The sequence below is a fragment of the Benincasa hispida genome, chromosome 6, assembly GCF_009727055.1.
Source record: "Benincasa hispida cultivar B227 chromosome 6, ASM972705v1, whole genome shotgun sequence".
NCBI classification, from domain to species: Eukaryota; Viridiplantae; Streptophyta; class Magnoliopsida; order Cucurbitales; family Cucurbitaceae; genus Benincasa; species Benincasa hispida.
The window spans coordinates 48,832,028-48,841,280 of NC_052354.1; the positions used below are offsets into that span (position 1 = coordinate 48,832,028).

A 9,253-nucleotide genomic window follows, 5' to 3' on the forward strand; every position below is an offset into this window, starting at 1 on the left:
TTGTATTAAGCTTTAGGGAGATGCTAGGATGAACTAATTAACTTCCGACCGTCTAGTTAACACGTTTAATATGATTTTCACATCAAGATTGATTAAACATTACTTATTGCAGTTGATTTCACAAATAAGCTAGTTAATCTAATCTCTTGCTTCCTATGGTTCATTGATTAAACATTACTTATTACAGTCGCTACGTTCGGTTGAAGCGTAGCAACACTAGGAAAAAGTTGTTGGAGCGTAGCAATGCTCAGCATTACGCTCTAACGTGCGTGTGCTGCTTTTCGCCTCCGTCAAAGTTCGGAGCATCACAACGTTCCCCCTGTTTCTCCAGAATGCTGAGGCTACTGCATTTAAGCTTAACGCAATGGTCGATTGAGCGTTGCGACACTTTATCTAGGGGCATTTTGGTAATTTTGTCTCCTTTGAAGTTCGGATGTGCAATTAAGCTCCTAATTGCTCTAAATTAACCTCGAATGGCTCATAATGGTCGATTCTACCTCCTAGACGTCCAAAACATGTAAAAACAGTAAATAAATACATTAAATATGGTAATGACCTTGAACTAAGAAGAGGAATATAACACATTTTCGGTGCTATCAAGGAACAAAACCTCTGACTTCGAGGCTAATAGTAGAAACACTATGTCAGTTGAGCTATACTTATTTTAGTCATTTATATTTAGCTGTGATGAAATTCATATTATTGAACACATCTCCAACCCTTATTGATGTAATTTGCTCCAAGAATGCAAAGAGTAATTTTTATTATTATTATTATTAAATAGAAAAAATGGACAAACTATTTATACAAGAAAGGTGATTGATCACCTACACAATCGATCACCAAGATTGGTTACCTAATTGATCGGTTACTAACAAACTCTAATCAAATGGACTAAACTTATAAAACAACCAAATGCTTAATAATATATTTAATTAATCAACAACTTAAAAGAGTATAACTCTTCTTCTACATCAGCTCTATTCACCCGAGAAGATCAAACTCATCACGGGGTTTGGTTGTGCGAGCTCAAAGCCATCTGGTGGATGGAAATGATGTATATCTGAAACATTAAATTTTGAGCTAATCTTCATTGTAGGAGGTAGATCAATGCAATAGGCATTATTTCCCAATTTTTTTATGATAGGAAAGGTCTGATCTTCTTGTTTATGAGTTTAGAGTGATGTCAGTTGGTAATATGTTTTTCTTTAAGTGTACCATAACCAGGTCTCCAACCTTAAATTCAATAGCTCTTCTGTGTTTATCAGTTTTGGTTTTGTAAAAATTAGTAGTTGTTTCTAAATATTGGCAGACTTCTTCATGGATTTTCTTCACTCTTTCAGCCATAATATTCGCTTCAACACTTAAGTCTACTGAAATAGGTAATTTAGCAAGATTTAAAGTTAGTCTTGGTACTTGAGTATAGACTATTTCGAATGGGCATTTCCTCGTGGAACGATTTATCACGTTGTTGGAAGCAAATTCAGCCTGGACAAAAGTTAGATCCCAATGTCGGGGTTTGTCTCCACTTAAACATCTTAGGAGGTTGTGTTCTACTGGTAACATCGATTTGTCAATTCGTTTGAGGATGGCTCGTAGAGCTAAAAAGTATGTCAGTGTTGAAATGTTTCCATAAAAATTTCCATAAGTAGCTCATGAATTTGATGTCTCTATTGGATACAATGCTCTTTGGTATTCCATGTAATTGAACAATTCCCTAAAAAATAAGTTTGCAACGTTCAAAATTAGTCTTTTTGCAAGCCAAAAAACATGTCATTTTACTAAATCTATCAATAATGACCAAAACGGAATCATATCCTCTTTGAGTTCTAGATAAGCAAAGGACAAAATCCATTGAGAGGTCTTTCTAAATATTTTTTGGTATAGGTAAAGGAGAATAAAGTCCTTGGTTTGTGCTAGTACCTTTAGAACTTTGACAGTTAAGTAACACTTTTCTTTAATTGTGGTCCAAAAAAATTTTGAAGACAGTAAAGCAAAAGTCTTGTCCCTATCAAAAATGTCCAACTAAACCATTGAAATGTACTTCCTTTAAAAGTGATTCTCTAAGTGATGTGTGTAGTATACAAAGAGTTTCATTTCTAAAAAGAAAACCATAAAAATATGAAATCTTTTCCTTGAAGGTGGTTAGAATAGTTATACCATATAATCTTTATCAGTAGAGTATAAATCTTTTAAATGATTAAAAGAAATAATTTCACCTTGAAGGAGGGTGAGAAGTGTACCTTTCCTACTTAGTGTGTAACTAAAACTTGCAACATATTCTTCTCCCCAAGAAATTGGAACTTTGTAGAAAAGGTACACTTCTCACCCTCCTTCAAGGAGAAATTATTGTTCTTTAAACAAGATGTTAAAGGCGCTGCAATAGTACTAAAATTTTTAATGAATTTCCTGTAGAATGAAGCTAAGCCTTAAAAGCTTTGAATTTCTTTAATTGATTATGGTTGGGGCCAATCTAAGAGTACTTCTATCTTCTTAGAATCAACACTAATTCCTTCAAAACTTATTAGGAAGCCTAAAAAGTACAACTTCTCTTGAAGAAAAGAACATTTTTTAAATTAATATATAAAGCATTTTGGTGTAAAACAGAAAAAATAGTATGCAAATGGTCAAGATGGGAAGCATAAGTACAAATATAAATTAATATGTCATCGAAATAGATTACTACAAATTTATTGAAATAGGGAAGGAGAATTTGATTCATTAGTCTCATGAAAGTGCTCAGGGCATTGGATAGACCAAATGGCATGACTAGCCATTCAAAAAGTTCCTCATCTGTTTTGAAAGTTGTTTTTCACACATCTCCAAGTCGTATTCTAATTTGATGGTACCCATTTCTAAAGTATATTTTAGAAAAAATAGATGCTCCTCTTAATTAATCTAGTAAAGCTGATAATCTAGGAATAGAGAACCTATATTTGATTGTTATTTTGTTAATTGCCCTACTATCGACACATAGGTGCCATGAACCATCTTGTTTAGGTGCAAGTAAAGCTGAGACAATAAATGGGCTGATACTAGCTTGGATATGCCCTTTTCTAGGAGTTTGTGGATTTCATTATGTAAAATTTCATATTCTTTGGAGTTCATATGATAGTGGAGTAAATTAGGTAAGGTACTACTTGGAGTTAAATCTATGTGATGATGTATATTTCGAATGGGAGGTAAGTGTGTTGTTTTCTCTCAAAGAGAAGGAAATTCTTTTAGTAGTTGAGAGATTTGGGGGTCTACTAGATCATTATTAGGAGACTCAAAAGGAAATGTTTTAACTATAAAGGCTAAAATGGATTTGTCCTTAGAAAATAAAATATCTTTGCCCTGAGATAAGAGAAAAATTTACTTACTTGTTGATGGAGTTACCTTGTTTGGAATGACTTGCTTACTAATAACGGGCAAAAATACACGTTATCATAGTACTAAGTTATTAAACACTGTTGGATTGAATGATGAAAAATAATAAATTGCGTCCATTAAGCATAAAATCTATAATAGTGCGATCGCGTGTGTCAACGCATTGGAACTATTGATTTTTGTATTTTTTTTATGCAGAATATGCGTTAACGCATTGCAGAGATTGTGATCATAGGAATTTATCGGTCGTGCGCAACTTCACCGCAAGACTTTGCATTGATCATGCTCGCAAATATTCACCCAAGAAGAATCACCGCAACATGGTGGATGCATCCAGACGAAAGGACAATTAAGATCGATGGGACAGAAAGCTGACAACAGTCGGATCCAAATTAAGTTGGCGGCCGATAATGGTCACAAAGTACATCTAGCTTTATCGGTGAAAATTATCCGGTGCATCAATCAGGAATTAAAGTTGTCCCATCTGAACAACCAGAAAAGAGAAGCCGTCTTTCACCTTTTGAGGCCCTATAAATACAAAGTGCATTCTTTAGAGAAGGGGTTGAGCAGTTGATTAGTTCACCATTTTTAGTTCACGCCTTTGTCCATCGTATTCTTTCACGTTTTTAAGGCAGACGCGAGGAAAAAATTGTGCCAGTAGATCGTTCTGGCAAGCTTGGGAGAGCACCGGAAGCTACTAAGAGGGAGAGAGGGCCGACTCCTGCGGAAGTGAGAATATCTTTAGTTCAGAATAGAGGTTCCAGTGTAAAAAGCCTCGGTCAGCAAGGAATTGCTACCAGACTCTCTACTTTAACTGCCATTAGCATTTTGTACTTAACTTATATATAAGAATGGAATTTCTTTCTCTATATCTGTACACTCTCTATGATTCACGCATGAGTAGCTAAATTAGTTGAATGGGTTGAGAAACGTTTAGTTATTACAACGAGGGAATCTTCATTCTGTGTGATTATCTTGTTTATGTATGCTTCATTCGTGTATTAGAGATACTCGGGAGGGTAGTCTAAGGACAAGATCTAGACTTAGGAAGGTCAGATCAGAATCTAGGTTAGAACGCATAAACGGGAGATAGGCACTTAGGGATGAGCACTATTTGTTATCAACGCATCGCATGCATCTTAGCAATAAGATATGATTGTATGCGATCACCTTGCTTTCTTGCATTTTGCATCAACGCATAGGACAAGAGTAAAGACTTAGGAATAAGCTCTATGGACATTTTGCATGCAACACTTGCGTTCTAGATTTAGGAGCATTGCATTTACATTGGAAAATGACTTGCTGTGCATGGTAGTAACATGATCGCATAGTCTGACGCATTCCTAGGTAACGCTAGCTAAAGATCTTCTCAACCCGTTCATCGCATACTCATTGCATCTATCAATGCAACTTTGTTTCTCAACTCCACCGCATTTATGTATTTCTTTTTATCAATACAACAACAAACCAACCACTTCATTTATTTACCCGGTTACCGCAAAGTTTTCATAAGAAAATTATTAATGCAAACTATTTTCACAAGTCCCTGTGATCGACCCCGGACTTACCAAGAAACTCAGGGAAATTTACACTTGAATTCCGCTGAGAAAACTTGAGTGCACAACGTAATTCCACCAACGCATTTCATCCATATTTCCATTCAATAAAATAACACATCAAGTTTTTGGCGCCGTTGCCGGGGACTTCGGCAAAATAGTTTGTTAACGTTAGTTTTTTCTTATTTCTTTGTAGGACTCTCAATCTCTAGCGAATTACGACCCGGAGATTGTGAGAACTTTTAGAAGGAGACTGAGGAACCGCCAACAGCAACCACAATCTGATAAAGAAAAGATGTCGGAGTAGCCTAGGAATGAAGCACCAAACAACAACAATATCATTGCAAAACCAATTCTGTTGGCCAACGATCGCAATAGGCCCATTAGGGACTATGCATCGCCAAACCTTTATGATTTCTCTTCGGTAATCATGAGGTCTGCCTTAGACGAAAGTAGATTTGAAATGAAACCGTTGATGTTGCAGATGATCCAGGCTGCAAGTCAATTCGGAGGAAGGCGTGGCGAGGATTCGCACGCCCATCTCCGAAGTTTTATTGAAATCTGCAATACTTTTGTGTTACCGAATATCTCTACTGAGGAGGTTCGACTAACGCTGTTTCCATTTTCTCTCTGTGATCAAGCTAGAAAATGGGCTTACCCACTCGAATGAGGAGAGATCACTTCTTGGGAGCAGGTGGTGGAAAAGTTTATGAAGAAGTATTTCCCACCTACAGAGAATGCCAGACAAAGAAAGCTTATCACTAATTTTGAACAAGACATGGACGAATCGCTCAGTGATGCCTGGGCGAGGTTTAAAAGGTTGGTCTAAGATTGTCCGCATAATAGGCTGCCAGACTGCCTTCAGATAGAAATTTTCTACCACAGTTTGAATCCTGCTTCGCAGATCGCTGCCAATGCGGTAGCAGCTGGTGGTCTGCTTGACAAGACTTATAATGAGGCGAAGAATATCCTGGATCGCATCTCTAAGAATCATGAAGACTGGACGGAGAGCGACCAGAGATTAAGACTCAAAGATTCTAACGCAAATAACGGTGTTATTGTTTCACTGCAGAACCAAATGATCGCAATGATGATCTTGATCCAAGGAATGACGATCAACAGCCCAACACCACAAGATGGGCAAATCAACGCAATAAGTCAAAACACCGCAAGGTGTGTGACTTGTGGTGATGGGCATGCTATGGAGGATTGCCCACAAAACCCACAGTCTGTATATTTTGTAAAGAATAATCCTTTTCCCAACATCTATAACCCCAGGTGGAAAAACCACCCAACTTTGCTTGGAAGAATCCACAATAAAACTTTCAATCTGTGGTACAAAAAGAAGGACTACTAGGGTTCTTTCAATGCAGCAACGGTCAACAGAGCAACCAAGCAAGTAGCTCACAACAACCACTACAATCTTCTTCCCTAGAAGGCCTATTGAAGCAATATATAGAGAAAAATGAGACGGTACTTCAAAGTCAAGCCATCCGCAACCTTGAATTGCAAATGGGCTAGATTGCAAATGAACTCAAAAGTAAGGGCACTGTCAAGTTCAACCGAACTTCCATGCAACCCAGGGGGTTCAGGTAAGGAGCAATGTCAATTTGTGACATTGCGCAGTGGAAAGACTGTGGAGGGAGAAAAGAAGGAGCAGAACAGGTCAACCTCCATTGCAGTTGAACCGGAGATTACGGCAACACAAGAAGAAGAAAAAGAAAATGAAGCAGTAGAACCTGAGGTTGTATCAACCTCAAAGTCAAATGAAACGGGAACTGTGAGAATCCAATTACCACCTTTCCCTCAGAGGCTAAAAAAGAAGAAAAACGAAGAGGTACAGTACCAACGCTTCATGTCTATGCTTAAGAAATTACATGTTAACATTCCTTTCAGTGAAGCGATTGAGAAAATGCCTGCCTATGCCAAGTTTCTGAAGGACATGGTAACCAAGAAAAGAGGTGCTGGAAAATTTGCCACGGTGGCATTAACGCAAAGTTCCAAATCTATTATCCCATTAAAGATGAGCGATCCTGGGAGCTTCACCATTCCTTGCTCCATAGGAGAACTCTATATTGGGCAAGCCCTGTGTGATGCCACTGCCAATCTTTTGACAATTGAATGTGGGGGAGCTTGTGCCCACATCCGTAACTCTCTAGTTGGCTGACAGATCTCTAGTTCATCCAGAGGGTAAGGTGAAGGATGTGCTGATCACCATTGATAAATTTAGTTTGCCAGCTGACTTCATCATCTTGAATTATGAGGCCGATAAAGATGTGCCCATCATTTTGAGGCGACCTTTCCTATCAACAGGTTGTGCTCAAATTGAAGTGCACAAGGAAGAGATCACTTTGTGCATCAACGGACAGAAGCTCAAATTTAACATAATTTGCGCCATGAAATTTCCTGATGAGGAAGACCTGCCAGATTCAAAAGATGAATTGAATTTGATTGAAGCAGAAAAGTCTGATGAAGAGTATGAAGAAGAGGATGCCAACGCATCTGTAGCTGCCTGCAATGCGATAAGCAAAGACAAATAGAGAAGAAGATTCGATCGCAACGCAAGAAGAAGAGCTGAAGGAAGAAAGAAAAATAATGCAACCTTCTCTCATGGAACCACCAACCCTTGAACTAAAAACCCTACCAACACATCTGAAGTACGCATTTTTTGGGTAGAATGAGAAGCTATCGGTAACAATTTCCTCTGCGCTCAACGCATAACAAGAGAATGGGTTGATAAGAATTCTAAAGAAGTACGTGCGAGCAATCAGCTGAACACTTACTGACATCAGAGAAATTAGCCCCGTGTACTGCATACACCACATTCGTCTCGAAGACAACCACAAGGCAACTATTGAAAATCAACGCAGACTTAACTCTGCGATGAAAGAAGTCATCAAAAAGGAGATTATCAAATGGCTGGATGCGGGCATTATCTATCCCATCATCGATAGCACTTGGGTCAGCCCCGTGCAATGTGTGCCGAAGAAGGGCGGAATGACGGTAGTCCCTAATGAGAAAAATGAATTAATACCGCAGAGGACCATCACTGGATGGCGCATCTGTATGGACTACCGCAAATTGAATGCGGCCACAAAGAAGAATCACTTCCCTCTGCATTTATTGATCAAATACTGGACAGACTAGCAAGGAATGATTTTTACTACTTCTTGGATGGATATGTCGGGTACAATCAAATCATGATAGCTCTTGAAGACCAAGACAAGACCACATTCACCTGTCCATATGGAACATTCACTTTTCGTCGCATGCCGTTTGGCCTCTGCAATGCATCAGGCACGTTCCAAAGGTACATGATGGCGATCTTTTCAGATTTTCTCGAGGACTCAGTAGAAATATTTATGGATGACTTCTCCATTTATGGGAATACTTATGAAGTCTGCTTGGCCAATTTGGAGAAAATTCTAAAAAGATGTGAAGAGATGAACCTGGTGCTTAATTGGGAAAAATATCACTTCATGGTGACAGAGGGTATAGTGTTGGGGCACAAGGTCTCTAGAGAAGGGTTGGAGGTGGACAAAGCAAAGATTGATGCAATTGAAAATCTTCCACCTCTAACCAACGTGAAGACAGTACGAAACTTCCTGGGGCATGCCGGATTCTACAGACGATTCGTTAAAGACTTTCTAATGATAGCAAGACCATTGAGTTTGTGGTTGACTTAGAGGCAGACAGAAAAGTTCGAATTGACAAACAATTGCCTTAATGCATTTCGAATTTTAAAGGATGCGCTGTGATTACCGCACCCGTTTAAATTGTTGGCTGGATTGGGACACTGCCGTTCGAAATCATGTGCGATGCAAGCGGGTATGCGATGGGAGCTGCATTAGTGCAAAAGAAGAAAACAATTTTGCATCTCATCGCATATGCAAGTAAAACCTTGAACCCTGCTCAACTTAATTACACCACCACTGAAAAAGAGCTCTTGGCTGTGATTTTTGCGTTGGAAAAATTCTGGGCATACTTGTTGGAAACCAAGGTACTCATTCATACTGATCACTCGGCAATCAAATATTTGATAACAAAGAAGGACACAAAGTCGAGATTGATCAGATGGGTTCTCCTTCTTCAAGAATTTGATATCGAGATAATTGATCGAAAGGGGATAGAGAATAAAGTTGTGGATCACTTGTCCAAGCTGGAGAATTCTGAAGTTGACCGCAATGAATCTGAAGTGAGTGTCGTGTTCCCGGACAAGCAGCTGTTTCGCATAGAAGAACTGCCATGGTATGCGGACATTGTTAACTATTTGGTCTGTGAACAATTTCTTAAAGATTACACCTACCACCAACGGAAGAAGCTCAAGA

At 38.6% G+C, this 9,253-nt stretch overlaps 1 non-coding gene across 1 annotated transcript; it reads right to left on the reverse strand.

Moving 5' to 3' along the window:
* Window positions 1–5,667: 5,667 nt before the first annotated feature.
* Window positions 5,668–5,774, reverse strand: LOC120080670. Its single transcript, XR_005482620.1, has one exon. It is a non-coding gene; the product is annotated as a small nucleolar RNA R71 (small nucleolar RNA).
* Window positions 5,775–9,253: the final 3,479 nt, after the last annotated feature.